This window comes from Nycticebus coucang, chromosome 1, assembly GCF_027406575.1.
Source record: "Nycticebus coucang isolate mNycCou1 chromosome 1, mNycCou1.pri, whole genome shotgun sequence".
NCBI lineage: Eukaryota > Metazoa > Chordata > Mammalia > Primates > Lorisidae > Nycticebus > Nycticebus coucang.
In genome coordinates this window covers 14,923,813-14,947,676 of record NC_069780.1, presented here as the reverse complement: position 1 = coordinate 14,947,676, position 23,864 = coordinate 14,923,813, and the positions used below count along the sequence as shown (strand labels likewise).

At 40.3% G+C, this 23,864-nt stretch overlaps 1 protein-coding gene and 1 pseudogene across 1 annotated transcript in view; both read right to left on the bottom strand.

The window, feature by feature from the left end:
* The window catches only part of ARHGAP24 (Rho GTPase activating protein 24), a 668,175-nt gene that overhangs the window by 602,326 nt on the left and 41,985 nt on the right, over positions 1 to 23,864 (bottom strand). The window lies entirely within an intron of this gene.
* On the bottom strand, positions 14,004 to 15,003 carry LOC128592383 (S-adenosylmethionine decarboxylase proenzyme-like; annotated as a pseudogene).

Below are 23,864 nucleotides of genomic sequence, written 5' to 3'. Positions count from 1 at the left end.
CAGGATACTCTCAGACCTACCCTCCATAATGACCAACCCAATCCTATACCACAAAAGTAAACTCACTCAGAAACTTCGGATTAAACTCCAATTTCCACACTGGCGAAAGGATTAAAAATGGCCACTGGACTTCTGAAAAACTCGATACCCAAAACTTCACCAGACTTATCAATATTCTCTATTAATGTGAACGGCTTAAACTGTCCTCTAAAGAGGCATAGGTTAGCTGACTGGATACAAAAACTCAGGCCAGATATCTGTTGCATACAAGAGTCACATCTTAACTAAAAGACAAATAGAGACTCAGGGTGAAAGGATGGTCGTCCATATTTCAGGCAAATGGTAATCAGAAAAAAGCAGGTGTTGCAATTTTATTTGCAGATACAATAGGCTTTAAACCAACAAAAGTAAGGAAGGACAAGAACGGTCACTTCATATTTGTTAAGGGTAATACTCACTATGATGAGATCTCAATTATTAATATCTATGCACCCAACCAGAATGCACCTCAATTTATAAGAGAAACTCTAAAAGACATGAGCAACTTCATTTCCTCCAGCTCCATAATTGTCGGAGATTTCAACACTCCTTTGGCAGTGTTGGATCGATCCTCCAACAAGAAGCTGAGCAAGAAATCTTAGATTCAAACCTAACCATCCAACATTTGGATTTAGCAGACCTCTACAGAACATTTCATCCCAACAAAACTGAATACACATACTTCTCATCAGCTCATGGAACTTACTCCAAAATCGATCACATCTTAGGTCACAAGTCCAACCTCAGTAAATTTAAAGGAATAGAAATTATTCCATGCATCTTCTCGGACCACCATGGAATAAAACTTGAGCTGAGTAACAACAGGAATCTGCATCGTATACAAAAACATGGAAGCTAAATAACCTTATGCTGAATGATAGCTGGGTCAAAGATGAGATTGAGAATGAAATCACCAATTTGGGGGAACAAAACAACAATGAAGACACAAACTATCAGGAACTCTGGGACACCGCAAAGGCAGTTCTAAGAGGGAAATTTATAACACTGCAAGCCTTCCTCAAGAGAACGGAAAGAGAGGAAGTTAACAACTTAATGGGACATCTCAAGCAACTGGAAAAGGAAGAATATTCCAACCCCAAACCCAGTAGAAGAAAAGAAATAACCAAAATTAGAGCAGAATTAAATGAAATTGAAAACAAAAGAATAGTACAACAGATCAATACATCAAAAAGCTGGTTTTTTGAAAAGGTCAATAAAATAGATAAACTTTTGGCCAACCTAATCAGGAAAAAAAGAGTAAAATCTCTAATCTCATCAATCAGAAACAACAAAGACGAAATAACAACAGACTCCTCAGAAATCAAAAAAATTCGTAATGAATATTACAAGAAAATTTATTCTCAGAAATATGAAAATCTGAAGGAAATTGACCAATACTTGGAAGCACATCACCTTCCAAGACTTAGCCAGAATCAATTGGAAATGTTGAACAGGCCCATATCAAGTTCGGAAATAGAATCAACCATACAAAACCTCCCTAAAAAGAAAAGCCCAGGACCAGATGGCTTCACGTCTGAATTCTACCAAACCTTTAAAGAGGAATTAGTACCTATATTACTTAACCTGTTCCAAAAGGTAGAAAAAGAAGGAAGACTACCCAACACATTCTATGAAGCAAACATCACCCTGATCCCCAAACCAGGGAAAGACCCAACAAGAAAAGAAAATTATAGACCGATATCACTAATGAATATAGATGCAAAAATATTCAACAAAATCCTAACAAACAGAATCCAGCAACACATCAAACAAATTATACATCATGACCAAGTCGGTTTTATCCCAGGATCTCAAGGCTGGTTCAATATACGTAAATCGGTAAATGTAATCCAGCACATAAACAAATTAAAAAACAAAGACCATATGGTTCTCTCAATCGATGCAGAAAAAGCTTTTGATAATATCCAGCATCCCTTCATGATAAGAACACTTAAGAAAATTGGTATAGAAGGGACATTTCTTAAACTGATAGAGACCATCTGCAGCAAACCCACAGCCAATATCATACTGAATGGAGTTAAATTGGAATCATTTCCACTCAGACCAGGAACCAGACAAGGCTGCCCATTGTCTACATTGCTTTTTAACATTGTAATGGAAGTTTTAGCCACTGCAACTAGGGAAGAAAAGGTGATCAAGGGTATCCATATAGGGTCAGAAGTGATCCAACTTTCACTCTTCGTGGCTGATATGATTGTATATCTGGAAAACACTAGGGACTCTACCACAAAACTCTTAGAAGTGATCAAGGAATACAGCAGCGTCTCAGGTTACAAAATCAACATTCATAAATCAGTAGCCTTTATATATACCAACAACAGTCAAGTTGAAAAAATAGTTAAGGACTCTATCCCATTCACAGTAGTGCCAAAGAAGATGAAATATTTGGAATTTATCTAACAAAGGACATGAAAGATCTCTATAAAGAGAACTATGAAACTCTAAGAAAAGAAATAGCTGAAAATGTTAACAAATGGAAAAACATACCATGCTCATGGCTGGGAAGAATCAACATAGTTAAAATGTCATACTACCCAAAGCAATATATAATTTCAATGCAATCCCTATAAAAGCTCCACTGTCATACTTTAAAGATCTGGAAAAAACAATATTTCATTTTATATGGAATCAGAAAAAAACTCAAATAGCCAAGACATTACTCAGAAATAAAAACAAAGCAGGAGGAATTACGCTACCAGACCTCAGACTATACTACAAATCAATAGTGACCAAAACAGCATGGTATCGGCACAAAAACAGAGAGGTAGATGTCTGGAATAGAATAGAGAATTAAGAGATGAATCCAGCTACTTACCGTTATTTAATCTTTGACAAGCCAATTAGAAACATTCAGTGGGGAATAGATTCCCTATTTAACAAATGGTGCTGGGTGAACTGGCTGGCAACCTGTAAAAGACTGAAAGTGGACCCACACCTTTCACCATTTACTAAGATAGACTCTCACTGGATCAAAGATTTAAACTTCAGACATGAAACTATAAAAATACTGGAGGAGAGTGCAGGGAAAACCCTTGAAGAAATCGGGATGGGAGAGTATTTTATGAGGAGGACCCCCCCAGGGAATTGAAGCAGCTTCAAAAATACACTACTGGGACTTGATCAAACTAAAAAGCTTCTGCACAGCCAAGAACACAGTAAGTAAAGCAAGCAAACAGCCCTCAGAATGGGAGAAGATATTTGCAGGTTATGTCTCCAACAAAGGTTTAATAACCAGAATCCACAGAGAACTCAAACGCATTAGCAAGAATAGAACAAGGGATCCCATAGCAGGCTGGGCAATGGATTTGAAGAGAAAATTCTCTGAAGAAGACAGGAATGCAGACTTCAGTCATATGAAAAAATGCTCATCATCTTTAATCATCAGAGAAATGCAAATCAAAACTACTTTGAGATACCATCTAACTCCAGTGAGACTAGCCTATATCACAAAATCCCAAGACCAGAGATGTTGGCGCCGATATGGAGAAAAGGGAACACTTCTGCACTGCTGGTGGGAATGCAAATTAATACATTCCTTTTGGAAAGAGATATGGAGAACACTTAGAGATCTAAAAATAGATCTGCCATTCAATCCTGTAATTCCTCTACTGGGCATATACCCAGAAGACCAAAAATCATGTCATAACAAAGATATTTGTACCAGAATGTTTATTGCAGCCCAATTCATAATTGCTAAGTCATGGAAGAAGCCCAAGTGCCCATCGATCCACGAATGGATTAATAAATTGTGGTATATGTACACCATGGAATATTATGCAGCCTTAAAGAAAGATGGAGACTTTACCTCTTTCATGTTTACATGGATGGAGCTGGAACATATTCTTCTTAGTAAAGTATCTCAAGAATGGAAGAGAAAGTACCCAATGTACTCAGCCCTACTATGAGACTAATTTAAGGTTTTGACATGAAAGCTATAACCCAATTACAACCTAAGAATAGGGGGAAGGGGGAAAGGGAGGGGAAGGAAGGGGGAGGTGGGTAGAGGGAAGGGGATTGGTGGGATTACACCAGCGGTGCATCTTACAAGGGTATATGTGAAACTTGGTAAACGGTCTGTGAAGCTAGTGAATGATGTCCCATGATCGCATCAATGCACACAGCTATGATTTAATAAAAAAAAAAAGGAAAAGAAAATTATAGACCAAGATAACTAATAAATATTGATGCCAAAATATTCAACAAGGTCCTAACAAACAAAATCCAGCAACACAGGCAGCGGAGACAAGATGGCTCACTGAAGCCAGCTTTCCACAGAGGCTCCCATCCAGAAGGAGTTTTAAAGGACAGAAATTTAGCAAGTAACCTGGTGGATTACAGCTGCACCAAGAGAGAAGGTTGAAGAATGCACATCAACCCCGCTGAGGCGAGCTGAGGTGAGCTGCAGCCCCAAGGATACAAACTAAAGGTACAAAATCCATCACCAAGTGGACAGGAGTCCCCTCCCCCATAAGAATGGCTCGGAGTGCCCCACAAACAAACAAGTAGAGATCAAAGGTCCTCCCACTACACTCCACAGGAGAGACCCTCTAAAAACTGGACCTACTTCCCCTACTAGGGTGCCATGTTGTTCTCTTGCCAGGCATAAAACTGTATAAAACAGTATATATTCTCTACCAGCAACTCTGAGCTCCCAGCACTCCCCTCCAGTCTCACTCTGAGGTATGGAGGCCTGTTCATCAGGAGTCCAGATTCTTGGGTGATTTCTTGAGGGGTGTGGACAGGGCCTAAACTGCACCTGGTCAGTGCTGACTCTGAGGCATGGGAGTAAGGACAGGATGGTCGGCTGAGAGGGAACCACACCGGAGCAGTGGCGCCCCGAGGAGCAGAGCGGTAGCCGTCTTTTGGCAACAATAGGGTTTACTCACAGATATTCTGAAGCCATACCCCCTGTCTTCCTGGGCAACCAGATGAGGCTGGGCTTCTACTCAGGTGGCAACCAACACAGAACAGATCTGGGAGGGAAACACGGTCCCCGTGAGTAAAGGGTTTGCCTTAGGTGGTACCGGCCTAGGTGGAGCACGGGGACTTGAAATGCACGTGCAGAGCCAGGAAGTTCCCAGGGTGGGGCTGACCCAGAGGACCACTTTACTGAGCCTAAGACGCACCTGGCCCTCAGGGGATCGTCAGCATATAGACAAAGGAAGAAAGAGGCTAGAACTGACAGGTAACTGAATACCAACCTGCAGGAGCAAAGATAGGGCCTGAGGCGCAGTCTCTGGGAACTCAAAACAGCTTCTCTTCTGCAGGGGAATTTAGCAGGGACAGAAACAAATTCCCGCAAAGTTGGTCTGTTCTTTTCTGTCAGTAACATCAATCAGGGGTGGAGCTGGAACTGAGTGAACACCCCCCAGCCTCCATCAAGCGCCGGAGATTGTCAGGCCTCACCTCCCCCTGCTAGATAGAGGCAGAGCGCAGCGGCCTGGCCGAGCAGAAATAGATTTCCTTGTGATTCAGGCAGGTGCAAACCCCTGGTGTATCTGTTCACTACTAGGTCAAAGCCCTGTGGGACTATCAGTGACTGGGTGTGACAGAGGTACAAGGTGGGGAAGGAGGCATCAATCTTCCCAGACTGATCTATTTCCTGGGTGGGTCCTCCTGACTCCACAGAGCACTGGAGCAAGCCTTATCTGAGTAGTCACCAGACCCCTGCGATCCAGTTGCCAGAGACCTTTTTAACTCTCCCACCTGAGACAGGTGCTGACTAAGACAATTGATTTGAACCTTTTGAACTCAGACAATCGCCCAAGGAATATTCAGGTGGTGCCCTGGGTGTGTGGTTGTAGGAAGGGGTGATTTTCCTTTTCCAATTGTTGCCTGTGGGGGGTGGGGTGAATAAATTGCTGGTATTACTCCACAGCTGACACTTCAACCCAGAGTAACTGTTTCACTAGGGTCGAACAGAGACCAGCTGAAAACAAGACAGAACCACTTAGCCCCACCACACCAAACAGGTCCCCAGTTTCTCAGGCCATAGCACTGTATGGGTCCTCAACAAAGCTCCAAGTGAAAAATCAAATGGTGTAAAATAATCATGGGGTGAATTCAGTGGAAAAACTCTGGTAACCTGAATAACCAGTAGATAAACCAGTAGATCAACACCCCCCCCCAAGGAAACATATGGTAGATGTAACTGAAGATCTCTTTCAGTTCTGGTCGAGATGTCAGAAATCGAATTCAGAATATTGATTGCAAACAAGATTAATAGAATGGAGGAAAATTTGGCATTAGATATTCAAAGAGCAATTCAAAAGTCGGAATTAGAAATTCGAGGAGAAATTCAAAAGTTGTTCAAGAATTTAACAAATTTAAAGACAAAACCACCAAAGATTTTGACGCACTGAAGCAAGAATTTGCAGCCCTCAAAGATCTGAAAAATACTGTAGAATCCCTTAGTAATAAAGTGGAGCAAGCAGAAGAAAGGATTTCTGACATTGAAGACAAAGCCTTTGAACGCTCTAAAATCTCCATAAAAAGAAAAGCCCGGGAGCAGATGGCTTTACATCACAATTCTACCAAACCTTTAAGAAGGAACTAGTACCTATATTACTCAATCTGTTCCAAAATGTAAGAAATGAAGGAAGACTACCCAATACGTTCTCTGAAGCAAACATCACTCTGATTCCCAAACCAGGAAAAGACCCAACAAGAAAAGAAAATTATAGACTAATATCACTAAGGAATATAGATCCAAAATATTCAACAAGATCCTAACAAACAGAATCCAGTAACACATCAAACAAATTATACATCATGAGCAAGTTGGTTTTATCCCAGGGTCTCAAGGCTGGTTCAATATACATAAATCTATAAGTATAATTCTGTACATAAAGAAATTAAAAAACAAAGACCAGGGGCGGCGCCTGTGGCTCAGTCGGTAAGGCGCCGGCCCCATATACCGAGGGTGGCGGGTTCAAACCCGGCCCCAGCCAAACTGCAACCAAAAAATAGCTGGGTGTTGTGGCGGGCGCCTGTAGTCCCAGCTACTCAGGAGGCTGAGGCAAGAGAATCGCTTAAGCCCAAGAGTTGGAGGTTGCTGTGAGCTGTGTGAGGCCACGGCACTCTACCGAGGGTGGTACAGTGAGACTCTGTCTCTACAAAAAAAAAAAAACAAAGACCATATGATTCTCTCAATTGATACAGAAAAAGCTTTTGATAATATCCAGCATCCCTTCATGATAAGAACACTTAAGAAAATTGGTATAGAAGGGACATTTCTTAAACTGATAGAGGCCATCTATAGCAAACCCACAGCCAATATCATATTGAATGGAGTTAAATTGAAATCATTTCCACTCAGATCAGGAACCAGACAAGGCTGCCCATTGTCTCCACTGCTCTTTAACACTGTAATGGAAGTTTTAGCCATCACAATTAGGGAAGAAATGGTGATCAAGGGTATCCACATAGGGTCAGAACAGATCAAACTTTCACTCTTCGCAGATGATATGATTGTATATCTGGAAAATACAAGGGATTCTACTACAAAATCAAAGAATACAGCAGCGTCTCAGGTTACAAAATCAACATTCATAAATTGGTAGCCTTTATACATACCAACAATAGTCAAGCTGAAAAAACAGTTAAGGAATCTATTCCATTCACAGTAGTGCCAAAGAAGATGAAATATTTGGGAGTTTATCTAACAAAGGACGTGAAAGATCTCTATAAAGAGAACTATGAAACTCTAATAAAAGAAATAGCTGAAAATGTTAACAAATGGAAAAACATACCAAGCTCATGGCTGGGAAGAATCAACATTGTTGTTAAAATGTCCACAGTACCCAAAGTAATATACAGTTTTAATGTAATCCCTATTAAAGCTCCACTGTCATACTTTAAAGATCTTGAAAAAATAATACTTCATTTTATATGGAATCAGAAAAAAACTCAAATAGCCAAGACATTACTCAGAAATAAAAACAAAGCAGGAGGAATCATGCTACCAGTCCTTAGACTATACTATAAATTAACAGTGATCAAAACAGCATGGTACTGGCACAAAAACAGAGAAGTAGATGTCTGCAAAAGTAGATGTCTGAATAGAGAACCAAGAGATGAACCCAACTACTTACCGTTATTTGATCTTTGACAAGTCAATTAAAAACATTCAGTGGGAAAAACATTCCCTATTTAACAAATGATGCTGGGTCAACTGGTTGGCAACATGTAAAAGACTGAAACTGGACCCACACCTCTCACCATTAACTATCTTAAGATAGACACTCACTGGATTAAAGATTTAAACTTAAGACATGAAACTATAAAAGTACTAGAAGAGAGTGCAGGGAAACCCTTGAAGAAATCGGTCTGGGCGAGTATTTCATGAGGAGGACCCCCTGGGCAATTGAAGCAGCTTCAAAAATACACTACTGGGACCTGATCAAACTAAAAAGCTTCTGCACAGCCAAGAACACAGTAAGTAAAGCAAGCAAACAGCCCTCAGAATGAGAGAAGATATTTGCAGGTTATGTCTCCGACAAAGGTTTAATAACCAGAATCCACAGAGAACTCAAACGTATAAGCAAGAAAAGAACAAGTGATCCCATCGCAGGCTGGGCAAGGGACTTGAAGAGAAACTTCTCTGAAGAAGACAGGCGCATGGCCTACAGACATATGAAAAAATGTTCATCATCTTTAATCATCAGAGAAATGCAAATCAAAACTACTTTGAGATATCTAACTGCAGTAATGTTAGCCCATATCACAAAATCCCAAGACCAGAGATGCTGGCGTGGATGTAGAGAAAAGGGAACACTTTTGCACTGCTGGTGGGAATGCAAATTAATACATTCCTTTTGGAAAGATGTTTAGAGAACACTTAGAGATCTAAAAATAGATCTGCCATTCAATCCTATAATTCCTCTATTATGTATATATACCCAGAAGACCAAAAATCACATTATAACAAAGATATTTGTACCAGAATGTTTATTGAAGCCCAATTCATAATTGCTAAGTCATGGAAAAAGCCCAAGTGCCCATCGATCCACGAATGGATTAATAAATTGTGGTATATGTATACCATGGAATATTATGCAGCCTTAAAGAAAGACGGAGACTTTACCTTTTTCATGTTTACATGGATGGAGCTGGAACATATTCTTCTTAGTAAAGTATCTCAAGAATGGAAGAAAAAGTATCCAATGTACTCAGCCCTACTCTGAAACTAATTTATGGCTTTCACATGAAAGCTATAACCCAGTTATAACCTAAGAATATGGGGAAGGCGGAGAGGGAGGGGGGAAGATGGGTGGAGGAAGGGTGATTGGTGGGATTACACCTACGGTGCATCTTACAAGGGTACATGTGAAACTTAGTAAATGTAGAATATAAATGTCTTAACACAATAACTAAGAAAATGCCAGGAAGGCTATAGCTAATCAGTGTGATGAAAATGTGTCAAACACATTATACACTGTACACATTTATACACTGTATAAAACCAGTGTATGGTGCATCATGATTGCATTAATGTACACAGCTATGATTTAATAATAAAAAATAAATAAAATAAAAAGAAGAAGAAAATTTTGGTGAGAATGAAATATTTTTGGAGTTGCATCACCAGAGGGAGTAAACTGAAAAGATGGGAGGGAGGTTGAGGTCAGAGTGTGGCACACTGTTTCAGTAGAAGAGTGAGGGCTACTTGTAATTACAGAGTCTATTGCAATCCTACCTAAAGCACAATTGTAAAACATCTGTGAGCCTCAACAGGGTCCACAAGGAGCTTTTCCAGAAATTGCGAATCAACAAGTAGAAAATTTTATAGAAATTTGACAGTGCCATGACACCCAAGTATTTGATCAATAGGTCAGCATTATTTTTGATCTACATTTGATTTTTAAATAAAATAAAATTTACTTTTATTTTCTTAAAGTATCAGTTTATAGTAGGTTAAAAATTACAAAACAACAAAAATAATATAAAAAGGGGATTTCATATTTTCTAGACAGTCTGGGAAAATTAGTCATTAACTTTTTTGTTTCTGGACCTCTTCACACTATGAAAAATGATTGATGACAAAATTATTTTTATGTAGTTTATATCTCTTTATATCTACCATATTAAAATTAAAACTGATAATGTATAAAATGTTTATTAATTTATTAAAATAATAAGAAAGCTATTAAAGGTCAACATAGCATATTTTAATGAAAAATAACTATGTTTACCAAAACAAAAAAATTAGTAAGAAAAGTGGTAATTTTTTTATTTTTTTTGCAGTTTTTGGCTGGGGCTGAGTTTGAACCAGCCACCTCCAGCATACAGAGCCAGCGCCCTACTCCTTTGAGCCACAGGCACCACCCAAAAGTGGTCATTTTTCCCCACATTTTTGGACCTCTCTGGTCTGGGTGAGTAGAAGTTAGCTAGATTCTCTTACCAGCTTCTGTAGTCGCTCTGCTGTGACACTGCATGTCATGTAACCTCTAGAAAACACACTATACTTGGGATAGGATGAGAGAGAAGACGGTAAGTAACATCTTAGTGGTCTTATCAAAAATGGATTTTACCCCACGGGCCCTCTGACGTGTCTCAGAAGCCCGGGTACGCTGGAACATACTTTAAGAACTGCCTGTCTCGGATATGAACAACGGAGTAGGTGCCAAAGGCAGAATGTAGGACAGAAGCATCAGGAGAGAGAAATCTGAGAAACCGAGAGGCCAGAGAGTGGGAAATCACCAACAGCTAGGGAAGGAATTGTGTTGGCGGCAACAGTCTTCAGGGTACGAAGAGAAACAAAGGGAAAGGTGCGGGCCAGGCCTTACATGAGCAGGAAGTTACAGAGTCTACCTTTGAAATTTGTAAAACTGAAACAAAACCATTACAAGGAGTGTTCAGCTTAATAAAAATCAGGAAAAGTAGTTAATTCAACTCTTTACAGAGCATTAAATATGATCATGCCAGTAGAGTTGTAGAGATTGAAATGCTTGATTTTCTCCTTTTTTTTATTTTATTTTATTTTTTTTATTTTCTCCTTGGTATGATTTCTGCTCATTTATTTTTAATGGATAGTGATTAATTGCAGTGACTTTATTACCAGTAGATTTGGAATGATGCTAGCTGGTAATGGTTTTCACTTTTTTGACACTCTACAACAGACCAATAAAATAGGCATTACAATCCTTCAAGAAACAGTCAATAGTTGATAAAACCCAGACAGTGATTGAGAGGCCAGGTTTTATTCTCTGCCAGCTATTAGTAGCAAAGGTCAAAAAAGAACTATAAGCCAACTGAAACTTCAGATGGACTGACATCTCTCATCTTCAGACAAATGAGACCTCATGCTCCCAGAATGTGCAGATCTGGAATCAAAGTGACTTCTTTGGCTTAGCTACAGAAATAGAGGATTGGGGTTTCACATAGACTTAAATGCCATACTTAGGAAGGTTTTCAAGTAAATTGTATCTGAATTCCAGACTTAAATTAAAAGGCAATTTCCCCCCAAAAAAATAATAAAAAGACTATTATGGATATCTATCAAAAAAAGGCAATTTTACATGTTCAGTTTTAGCATTTCTAAAAATATCATAGCATTTCATAAAAATATGAAAAGTGGAGGGGTAGGACAACAGAACAGATTCCAAGGACCCCTTGGTTTCACTGATAAAAACATTTAACAGAATAGGAATGATCTGTCAAGGTGACATTCACATTCCCAGAGTAATTAATTTTCATTCCCATCATTGAGCATGAAGAATTACAAAGTACATGAAGCAGAGAATTATAAATGTCCCCGGATAAAAAACAAGAAGCACTTGACAGTATTGGTATTATTTAACACTCACTGGCCACCAGAAATCGTCAGGGCATCATCCAGAACAATGTAGTTATATGCCACAAGTCTCGTCAACGGCTGTGGTGAGAAGGAGCTCTTAGGGTTCAGCGGTAACACTATCTTTCAATCTGGATTAAACAACAATTTACATTCAGGTGATTGTTTAGGAATACTTTGCTACACTATTTCACCAGATACACCACTGCCATAAAACAAACTTAGCGATCAAAAATGCTTGACTGATTATATGCCCATTAAGGATATCTTCACTTTGATTCATGGTACACACATTCTGTGTGCTGGAAAAAGAAGAGCTCAAATCACAATTTACAGATGTACAAGCCAGTTTACTGGCTCTTCTCCCCCACTGCAGACTTTTAAAGGTGGGCAAAAAAGGCATTTTTAAAATTAAAAGAACTAGCAGAAAAGAAATTAAATGTGTAAATGTAGGTGAAGAAATCAAAGGATGTTTATTCTTATGAAATTCCCATTCCTTCCACACCCATCCATACCCCCACTGTGCTGGCCATGTTGACTCTTCCTTTCCTGGCAAAGCCAAGAATAGTAGAACAAGGTGTCTGCACTGGTGTCCAGCCTGCAGCCCTTGGCAAATGTGGGAATGGGAAAAGCACAAGTTAGAGAGTTTAGCAGAAGGGAGATCAAGTGATGGCGCACCAAAAATAAAGAAAATTCGGTAATTAAACATAGCTGGAAGTAGGATACACTATTTTAGCCAAAGAGAGAGAAATGGTATATGCTTAAAATTCTTTTCTAGAATTCTGGAGAGACACAGAGAATTCCAAATGTGTCATTTCTATGGGTTCATGGAATCACTGAGGGGGAGTGGGGAATTTTATTAATGCTGCCTCTTTCTCCAAACATGTCTCAGCCAAAATATAGCTATTGGCACCCCAACACCATCTAGACAGGTGAGCCCCTTTTAGATCATGCTTTAAAGGGAGCAAACCAAAACCCTTCAGCCATTAAACTCTTCTTCCTATGTAATATCTGGTTTTTATGCATAATCCTAATAGTATTTTCTTATTGATCATTCTTAACTCCTAAGATGAAGTTTCACAACTGAATTACTGATTAAAAAGTCACTTCGAGAAGGGAACATACTGTTTTTGTAAAATGGCCAATCACTGAAAATAAGTCTATTCACATTACTTTCAGTTCTGCTTTGGTAGAGGTCTAACTGTGGAACGATTTGCATATATACATAGATTTTCTTCTATAATGTTTAATCCCATTTAATGTGTGTTTAGGTCAATGACAGTTATTAATTGTGCATGTACAAGGTCATTTGGTGTATTTCATTTAAATCAAGTTCAAAATTATATAGATTCAGTTCATACTCTGAATATAGTTAAATGATGGCATTTTAGATGGCGGTAGTAATAAGTAAACTAGCCCAAGTTTAATTTTTTTTTCAGAGCTATAGACAAAATACTCTGTCAAAAGGAACCCAAAAAAGTGATGACAAGGAAGTAATAGGTTAAACGAAAAGATGACTACTCAAGACAACCACTTTCAGCAAATTATTACATTTAGATAACTTCTATTTAAACAGGTGGCTTCTTTCTTTCTTTTTTTTTTTGTGGAAGAAAAACTTTAATAACTGCTGTTGCAAAAAACATCTGTATGAAGTAGAAATTGTCCCAGTAATATTAGTAGAGAATAAGTTCTAGAAAGTGGAGGTAACTGGATGTAAAATTCTGGCAGCAATTTAAAAGAACAGTCCTAGATGGCTAGGCTGAGGCCAACACCTGAGGACAAAAGCCTTGTCTGTGGGGAATTTTGGAGGATACCTGGAGAAATATTACACTGTGCAGAAACCAAACTGAATTGTTTTCCCAAGTGTTGTAAAGTTTCATATAGTAAAAGTTTTTTCTACATGCACTTCATTTTCACAGCAAGAGTGGCATAGAATACCTAAACACAGAAGATGGCATTCATGCAAGATATCTAAGTCTTTGATATAATAATGCATACAATTCAAAATGATTACACTATCATCACATCTAGGGCTTTCTGCAACTACAAGGTGGTGGTTATGGAAAGCATGGCCCCCAGTATTACCATCTAGAAAGCAGCCACCACCTTCTACATGTGTTCTCTTTTTGCGTTTCTTCATTTTTCTTAATCAACTCTGCTGTCGTTGCTGCTTCTTAGCAAAACTGGTAAAAACAAAATTGTAATCGTTGAACATAGCACTCTGACAATCAAGACGTTGAAAGCCTTCAATCTTCTGGGGTGAAGAAAGCACTGTGCGACACTTAGAACTCTGATTAACAAACAAGGTGGTCACAAATTTTCCTGGCTTGAAGACTTCCACAACTTTCCTGATCAGGTCATCATAGGAGGTCTGACTTAAGTTTGTTTCAAAGCTAACATAAGAAAATTCTGGTTCTGGAGTGATGTGAATAGTCCAATAAGTTCCAGCCGATTTCATTCCATTCATTGAATACCCACAAGGATTGAACAATGTGGCATCAATGACAGAGCCTGGTATCAGGTCACGAATTCCACTCTCACGAGTGACATCCTTTGCAGTAACACCATCTTTCATGCAGAACTGGTCCATAACTGCTGGGTCAAGCTCACTCATCAGAATTCCCAGGGTTTGATCTGGCTGATTACTCGACTCTCTGGGAAATCCAGAGTATGTAAGTACCAACAGTCAGAATTCATACGTCCCATACAATATGCTGCTCCATTTGGGAAAATTGCATTTAGAAATTCTATTTCTTCCTGGAAATTCCTGTGTGGGTACCCTTGGTGAGAAGGCTTCATGAAATTCTTATGAGAATAAAAGAAGCTTTGAATTGAGTCAAACCCACTGTAATCCCTAGCAAGCTTCAACAGGGGAACCAGTGCTTTCAGCAAGAGGGTGGTACCACAGGTCTTCAAAATGAAACGTCTCTTGGAGACGAACATGCTACTCTCACTGAGTACATAAGCTTCCTGCTTGTCAGGTTTTGTCACACTTACGATTGAACATTGCACATCCTTCAAAAGTATGTCCCACTCAGATCTTGGGATAGTGCGAAGATCCCCAGATCCTTGGTTTGCGTCAGGTTGCTGCCAGGAGAACCAAACCTCCAGCAGCTTCTCCGCCCTTCGAAAAAATGTGCAGCTTCCATCACCATGAGACTTGCGAACAGCCAACAACCACAGAAAATCAACTAAATGAAACCTCTTCTCCCGCCGCTGCCGCTGCAGATTATTCCAGCTGTGTTACTAAAGTTGAGGTTCCTTTTTTTGCTACAATTTATATTAACTTTTTAAAAAAAAAAGGACTAATAAAATTTCCCCGGCTTCTTTTTGTGAGTCTGTTGGAAATAGAGGCAGATACAGTTCTGTCTCTTGTAGTCGGCTGCTTCCCCATTAGAGAGTAGAGCGAGCGCTAGCTGATGTTGCCGGCCATACTGTGTAAGCCCAGGTGGCTTATTTCTAAAACAGATTACTTGATGTTACAGTTAAGGAAGAGGACAAAGCAGAGAGCACTTCAGCCATGGTCAGCCAGAATGCCTTTCTAGTCAGCTAGAAAGCTCTCAACATGGCAGAAATAATGAGTTGTGTGGCTTTTCGAAATTTTTTGAAAACATATTCACATCTGTTATCCCATTTCCATCTTAGCACCATTCTATGCAGTCAGTACAATACATCCTTTAATCTAATTTGATAGAAACACATTGAGTCAAAGATTCGTTTGGAGCCACAGCTTAGCAAAAAAAATCAAAAGTAAGAAATTAGCTCTCCTGGTAGCTTGACGTGAGAGATTGGGGTAAGATCACCGGTGATCACCAGCAACATGAGGACCAATGTGCTCACCACTCTAGGGCAGAAGTCATCAGCTCAGCACTACTGACATCTTGGGCCACAGAGTTCTTTACTTTGAAGGGCTGTCCTATGCATTGTGGGATGTTTATAGCATCTCTGTCATCTACCAGCTCGATGTCTCAGTAGACAATGTGCCCAGATATTGCCAAATATCCGCTATGGGAACAAAATTACACCCAGTTGAAAACCACTGATCTAGGAACAATTTCAAAGAAGTTTCATGACTGCCTTGCTCTCAACAGCCAGGGATGCTGAATGATTTGGAGATTTTTGTGCTCTCAGTACAAGACAGAGTCTGCAGGAGGTTGCCTTTAATGCAAAGTTTTTGAAGCATCAGTCTTTCCTTTACCCTTTTCCTTTCATTTCAGGAACAAGGAACTCCAAGTCCCTTAGTATAAAGTAATTGATACCCAGATAGTTGAAGAATCCTCTTCTACCTGAGAATGTTGAGCCAGTGGTCTTGCAGTCTGAGTACTAAAACTCAGGACAGCTGTGAGTGATTTAGTGGTTGTGTCCTCACAAAAGGAGCACCTCGCTGAGGCTGCAAACAGTACTGCAAAGTCCTCCAAAATCAAGGTGTGAGACCTGGCTCAGTTCTACATCTTTCAGGGAAAAAAATAATAGTCCCAATTCACTTCAAGGCACCATTTGGGCTAGTAGTGCTACTGCAACATGGTCAAAGTATAGGGAAAAGATGGAATAAGAAATGAGGATTCCAGGATAATGTCAATGTTCCCTTCATCTGGAATGGGTAACACCACAGATCCCGTGGTCTCTCTGGTGAAGTCAGCCTCAGATGCAGCCACCCTTTATATAGGTCATGTGCTGGGCATCAGGACTCACGGCAGAAAGAGGCTGTCTGACAAACTAACGTGGGTGAAGGGGTTTGAATGAATGACCCCAGTATAGAAAGAATCACAAGGGGTGCCCCCCTCAAAGGAAGTATTTGAAGAACTAACAAATAGATAGCAGATAAAAATGGGATAGAAACATTACCTACACTGACAGCCAACTCACCATACACAGCCTTATGAGGAAATATCTTCATCCATCTCTTTCCTGCCCCCAAACTAAAGATTACACTTGACAGGGAATAAGAAGAGGAGTGTAGGAAGGCCTCTTCACTCCAAGATACTGGACCTATAGGGTCCACCTGTGCTGAGGCCACAAAGCATTTTGAATTAAATATAAGATAGCAAATAAACAGACTACATTTCAAACCTAGGGTAAGACTGTTTAAATAGTTAAATGCAACTGAAAATGGTAGTAATGCTATTACAATTACTAATACTACTAGTAATTTGGACAGAACGCTGTTCTTAGCCATTCTGGAAAAATTAAACCATTTCATGTTTATGTCTCAGGGATTGAGTTGCTAAAACCAAACAATTACACTGATAAAAGAATTCTTAAACATATGAATTTTTGTCTTCTTAAGAAACTGATTTTTCTTTCTGTTCCCATTTTTACTCTCAATGACCTAAATATGCACCTAAAATATACAAAGAAGCATTTTACTTAATGCTGAAAGGCTGTGTGTTCCCTGCAGCGATTTTAAATGGTGAGTATTAATGCTTATTTCAGACTTTGAGGGGTGAAGGGTGGTAATATATTTTGTTATTAGGGTAAGGTAACCAACTCTTTAATAATATAATAATTATTCAAATTATAATTATACTTAAGCTTCATCCTGGAATAATAATAATTAGGCATTTCTTTAAAATTCACCTTCATGTTTTAGGTCTGCGTGTTTTTTACACATGGCAAATCAATCCAGATTTAAAAACTTGTTTCCAAAGGGCTCTTCCATGGTGAAAAACAGGAAAATAGGAACTCTCGTGACACATATTTTTCTCTTCTTTAATGAGGTGAGGCCTTAGCAGCCACCTGACAGAGAAGTTCATTCCTTAGGCAACTTCAGCTGCTCTCTAATTCCCTGTAATTCTGCCTCAGAAAGAGCCCTAACAACCAGCATTGAAACTATCAGCATTTTATTCATTTGCCTCTCCCTCCCTGCTATTGCCACAACCAATGACAGGTGTTTGCCATACAGAGAGGACAGTTTTCCTAATTTTGGGAAAATTCTTGACATCTTAAGAATCTAAAGCAGTGGTTCTCAACCTGTGGGTCGCGACCTACAGGAACTTTATTAAAGGTTCCTTTAGATTCTAAAAGAACATGGAAATCAAGAGTTTTATTTCTTTTGCCTCTGAGCTTATATACTTAGTTTTAAAGGGCCAGAGACAAAGGTACTTACCAGACTGAGTGAAAAGAAAACAGGATCTTAGGGGGTTCAGTCAAAGACTTGGAGGGTATGAACAACAGAGTAGGGTCTTTCTCAGCAGGATCTTAGGGGGTTCAGTCAAACAGGATCTTAGGGGGTTCAGTCAAAGACTTGGAGGGTATGAACAACAGAGTAGGGTCTTTCTCAGCCCCCAGAAACATGTCTCCCTTCTCATCCAGGGCTCCCCAATCACTGTACATCTGTTTCTCCACAAAGACATATACCGAGTTACCACTACTTATTACTAGTAGTATTACCTACTTCTCTATTCTTATCTGGGGGAATCATATTCTGCTACTTGCCCATGCAATGTTCTTTCTTTAGGAAGAGAGTCTCAACATTGTTTGAAGTAGCTAGAAGCTCGCCTGAAAAACGTTTCCCAGTATTCCTTGTACATTATGTGATTAAGTTCTGACCAATAAGATACAATCATAAGTTGCAAAGTGGCACTTTTTATTTTTTTTTTTTTGAGACATAATCTCACTTTGTCACCCCCGGTAGAGTGCCATGGCACATAGCTCACAGCAACCTCAGACTCTTAGACTCAAGCGATCCTCTTGCCTCAGCCTCCCTAGTTCCTGGGACTATAGGTGCCTGCCACAATGCCCAGCTATTTTTAGAGATGGGGTCTGCTGTAGCGCAGGCTGGTCTCGAACTCCTGAGCTCAGGCAATCCGCCTGCCTCGGACTCCCAGAGTGCTAGGATTATGGGTGTGAGCCACTGAGCTTGGCCTGGCACTTCTTTTTTGAGACAGATTCTCACAGTTACCAGGGTAGGGTATGGTGGAGACAGCCTAGCTCACAGCAACCTTAAAGTACTGGACTCAAGCAATCCTCCTGCCTCAGCCTCCCCAGTAGCTGGGACAACAGGCGCCCACATTGCCCAGCTAATTTTTCCATTTTTAGTAGAGACAGGGTCTCTTCTTTTGCTCAGGCTAGTCTCAAACTCCTGAGCTCAAGTGATCCTTCCACCTTGGCCTCCCAGAGTGCTAGGAATTACAGGCATGAGCCACCATGCTCAGCTCTTTCCTGCTTCTTAAAGCTTCAGCAACAATATTGGATAATCAGTGACTTTGAGGATAGGAGACGGTATTAATGATTAAAAGACAGACAGAGTAAAAGGATGGGTTCCTGAAAACCATAGAATTATATCAGTCCCAGCTGCTAACATTTTATGCATATTTACTTAACTGCTTTTATGAATTTTCTGTTATATACAACTGAGCCTAATTATAACTGTTATTGAAGGAATAAAGGAAATTTCACCTGTCCCCAAATATAGCAACCTTCCATACTGATTATTTTATTATTTACTTATTTTTCTGGAGGTGGGGTGTCACTCTCTCACCGAGGCTAGGGTGCAGTGGCATAATCATCACTCACCACAACCTCCAACTCCTGGGCTCAAGCAATTCTCCTGCCTCAACCTCCCTAGTAGCTGGAGAACTACAGGAAAAGCCACCATAAGCCTGACCTGATTATTTTAAATTAAAGGCCAGTAAAGCTAGAAGAGGCTTTATTCTGATATTCTCTTATCTACCTTAAGATTTGACCAAAGAAAACACAATTTCCCTCCATGAAATCTCATTATCTGTCACAGAAAAGAAGACTGAGAAATGTAACCTCACCTAGATGAATTTTCTCACAAGATAATGTCTGCCTGTTGGGCTTATTCAAATTCCAAAGAAAATAATTTACAAGTTAATGGCTGTCTCCTGGGTCCATTTATTCTCCTCAATAATCATTTACTACCCCTCAAAAGAATTGCCTACATTTCCTATCCCCCCATGAAAAAAGCATCTGTACTTCATTAAGTTATTGGGTAATTACACTCTGTGATCCCCTGTCCTGCACATTAAATAAATTCTGTATGCCTTTTTCTCCTATTAATCTGTCTTTTGTCAATTCAATTTCAGTGAACTTTCAAAGTGTGGAAAGGAATCTTTCCCCTTTCCACTGCAATACCAAAAAAAAAAAAAAAATTAGAGAAAAAAAGCATGGATTAAAACACAACAGCAACTGTTCAAAGGTGTCCAGGGCAAGTCAAACAAGATGGGACCAAGAAACCATCACACCCAGAGGAAAAGAGGGAGACAGGACCACTACTGTAAACTGGCATCCTGGCTTGGGCCTTGAGATGGAAAAGCTCATTAGTGGCAAAATGGACAAAATCCAAATAAGGTCTATAGTTTAATTGATTCATTATACCAATATTGATGTCTTAGTTTTTAAGATGTTAACAGTGGGGAAGTTGGGTGAAGGGTACATGGGACCTCTCTTTCACTATCCTTTCAACATTTCCATAAATCTAAAAATGATTCAAAAATAGAAAGAATTTTAAGAAGTACACAGTTGAGATATATAGGGGGCGGAGTAAAGATGGCTGACTGAAGCCAGCTTTCCACAGAGGCTCCCATCCAGAAGGAAAGTTAAAGGACAAAAATTTAACAAGTAACCTGGTGGATTAGAGCTGCACCAAGAGAGAAGGTTGAAGAATGCACATCAACCCTGCTGAGGCAAGCTGCAACCACAAGGATACAAACGAAAGGTACAAAATCCATTGCCAAGTGGATGGGAGTCCCTCCCCTATGAGAACGGCTCATACTACTCCATACTAACAGGCGAGCAGAGTTCAAAAGTCCTCACATTATATCCCACTGGAGAGACCCTATAGAAACTGGACCTACTTCCCCTACTAGGGTGCCATGGTGTTCTCCTGCCAGGCATAAAATTGTATAAAACTGTATATATTCTCTACCTGCAATTCTGAGCTCCCAGCACTCCCCTCCACTCTCACTCTGAGGTCTGGAAGCCTGTACCCCAGGAGTCCAGACTCTTGGGTATTTTCTCGAGAGGTGTGGACAGGGCATGGACTGCTGCTGGTCAGTGCTGATTCTGTGACATGGGAGTAAGGAGAGGATGGTCATCTGAGAGAGAACTATACAGGAGTGGTGGTGCCCCAAGGCACAGAGCAGTAGCCGTTTTTGGCAACAATAGGGCTCACCCCTGGATATTCCGGAGTCACACCCCTCCATCTCTCTGGACAACCAGAGGAGGCCAGGCATCTTCTCTGGTGGCAGCCACTGGCAGAACAGATGTGGGGTGGAAATGCAGGCCCTGTGAGTAAAGGGTTAGCCTGAGGCAGTATCGGCCTGGGCAGAGCGCAGGGACTAGAATACGCAAGCGCAGAGCCGGCAGATTCCCAGGGAGGGGCTGACCCAGAGGACCCCTTTACTGAGCCTAAGACACACCCAGCCCACAGGGAATCATTAGCCGAGACAAAGGAGGGCAGGCAGAGGCTGAACTGACAGCTAACTGTGCTGCTGGCAGCTGAGACTGGGCAGCAGCACAGACAGGGCCGGAGGGGCAGGCTCTGTAAACTCTAACGGCATCTCTTCTGCAGGGGAATATAGCTGGGACAGAAAGAAATTCTGCGAAGCTGTTCTATTCTGTCAGTAACATCAATCAGGGGTGAGGCTAGAACTGGGTCAACAGCCCCAGTCTCCATTAAGCACCCGAGGTTGTCAGGCCTTACCTCTCCCTGCCAGATAGTGGCAGAGAGCAGTGGCCTGGCTGAGGAGACATAGAGCTCTCTGTGATTCACACAGGTGCAAACTCCTGGAGTATTTGCCCATTGGAAGCAACTGGGTCACAGCCCTGCGGGGATATCAGGGACTGAGTATGACAGAGGTACAAGGCGGGGAAGGAGGCATCAACCTTCCCAGACTAATCTATTTGCTGGGTGGGTCATCCTGACCTCACAGAGCACTAGACGAGTCATATTTGAGTTGTCAGCAGGCCCCTGCCATCTAGTTACGAGAGACTTTTTAACTCTCCCACCTGAGACAGGACCTGACTGAGACAATTGATTTGGACCTCTTGAACTGGTCCAATTGCCCAAGGACTATCGAAGTGGTACCCTGGGTATGTGGTTGTAGGAAGGTTTGATTTTCCTTTTCAAATTGTTCCCTGTGGCAGGGTGACTTAGTTGCTGGTATTTTTCAACAACTGAGAATTCAACCCAGAGTAACTGATTTACTAGGGCAGAACGCTGACCAGCTAAAAACAAGACAGAGCCAATTAGCCCCACCACACCAAGGAGGTCCCCAGTTTCTCAGGCCACAGCACTGTACAGGTCCTTGGCAAAGCTCCATAGGAAAAGGTACGGACTCCAGTCCCAGCTTTTGGGCAAAGGAGTGGTTAATCACTACTCCAGGAGCCCCCAACCCAACTTCTCTTTATCTGCTCATCTAGTAAAATGGTGTAAAATAATCCTGGGGCGGAATCAGCAGAAAAACTCCAGTAACGTGAATAACCAGAGTAGATCAGTCCCAACCAAAGGAAGATATGGCAGATGCAACTGAAGATCCCATTCATAAACAGATGGCCAAGATGTCAGAAATTGAATTCAGAATTTGAATTGCAAACAAGATTAATAGAATGGGGGGGAAAGTTGGAAAGAGAAATTCCAGGAGCAATTTAAAAGTTATCTCAAGAATTCAACGAATTTAAAGACAAATCACCAAAGATTTTGATACATTGAGACAAGAATTTGCAGTCCTCAAAGATCTGAAAAATACAGTAGAATCCCTCAGTAACAGAGTGAAGCAAGCAGAAGAAAGGGTTTCTGACATGGAAGACAAAGCTTTTGAACGCTCCCAAACTCTCAAAGAGGAAGAGAAATGGAGAGCAAAAACGGATTATTCTCTCAGAGAGCTTTGGGATAATTCAAAGAAAGCTAATATCTGCCTCATAGGAATCCCTGAAAGCGATTAAGAGGCTTTGTAAGGCACAGAGGTTTGTCTCCATGAAATTATGAAAAAGAATTTTCCAGACACACCAAGAGATTCTGAAATTCAGATAGCAGACAGTTTCAGAAGTCCAGCATGACTCAACCCAACTTACACATCCCCCAGGCACATCATAATCAACTTCACTAAAGTTAATATGAAGGAGAAAATTCTGAAAGCAGCCAGACATAAGAAAACCATTACCTACAAAGGGAAGAATATTAGAATGACTGCAGATCTCTCTGCTGAAACCCTTCAAGCCAGAAGAGGGTGGTCATCAACTTTTAATCTCCTAAAACAAAATAACTTTCAACCCAGGATCCTGTATCCAGCTAAACTGAGTTTCATTTATGATGGAGAAATTAAATACTTTAACGATATTCACACGTTGAAGAAATTTGTCATAACTAAACCAGCTCTTCAGGATATTTTCATACCTATCCTCCATAAGGTCCAGCACAATACCCCTTCACAAAAGTAAACTCACTCAGAAACTTTTGATCAAACTCCAACTTCCACAGTGGCAAAAGGATTAAAAATGTCCACTGGACTTTCAAAAAACTTGATACCCAAAATTTTATCAGGCTTATCAATATTCTCCATCAATGTGAATGGCTTAAACTGTCCTCTACAGAGGCACAAGTTGGCTGACTGGATACAAAAACTCAGGCCAGATATCTGCTGCATACAAGAATCTCATCTTACCTTCAAAGATAAATATAGACTCTCAGGGTGAAGTGATGCTCATCTATATTACAGGCAAATGGAAATCAGAAAAAAGCAGGTGTTTCAATTCTATTTGCAGATACAATAGGCTTTTAACCAAAAAAAGTAAGGAAGGATAAGAACGGTCACTTTATATATGTTAAAGGTAATACACAATATGATGAGATTTCAATTATTAATATTTATGCACCCAACCAAAATGTGCCTCAATTTATAAGAAAAACTCTAACAGACATGAGTAACATGATTTCCTCCAGCTCCATAATAGTTAGAGATTTTAACACTCCTTTGGCAGTGTTGGATCAATCCTCCAATAAGAAGCTCAGCAAAAAAATTTTAGATTTAAACTAACCATCCAATAT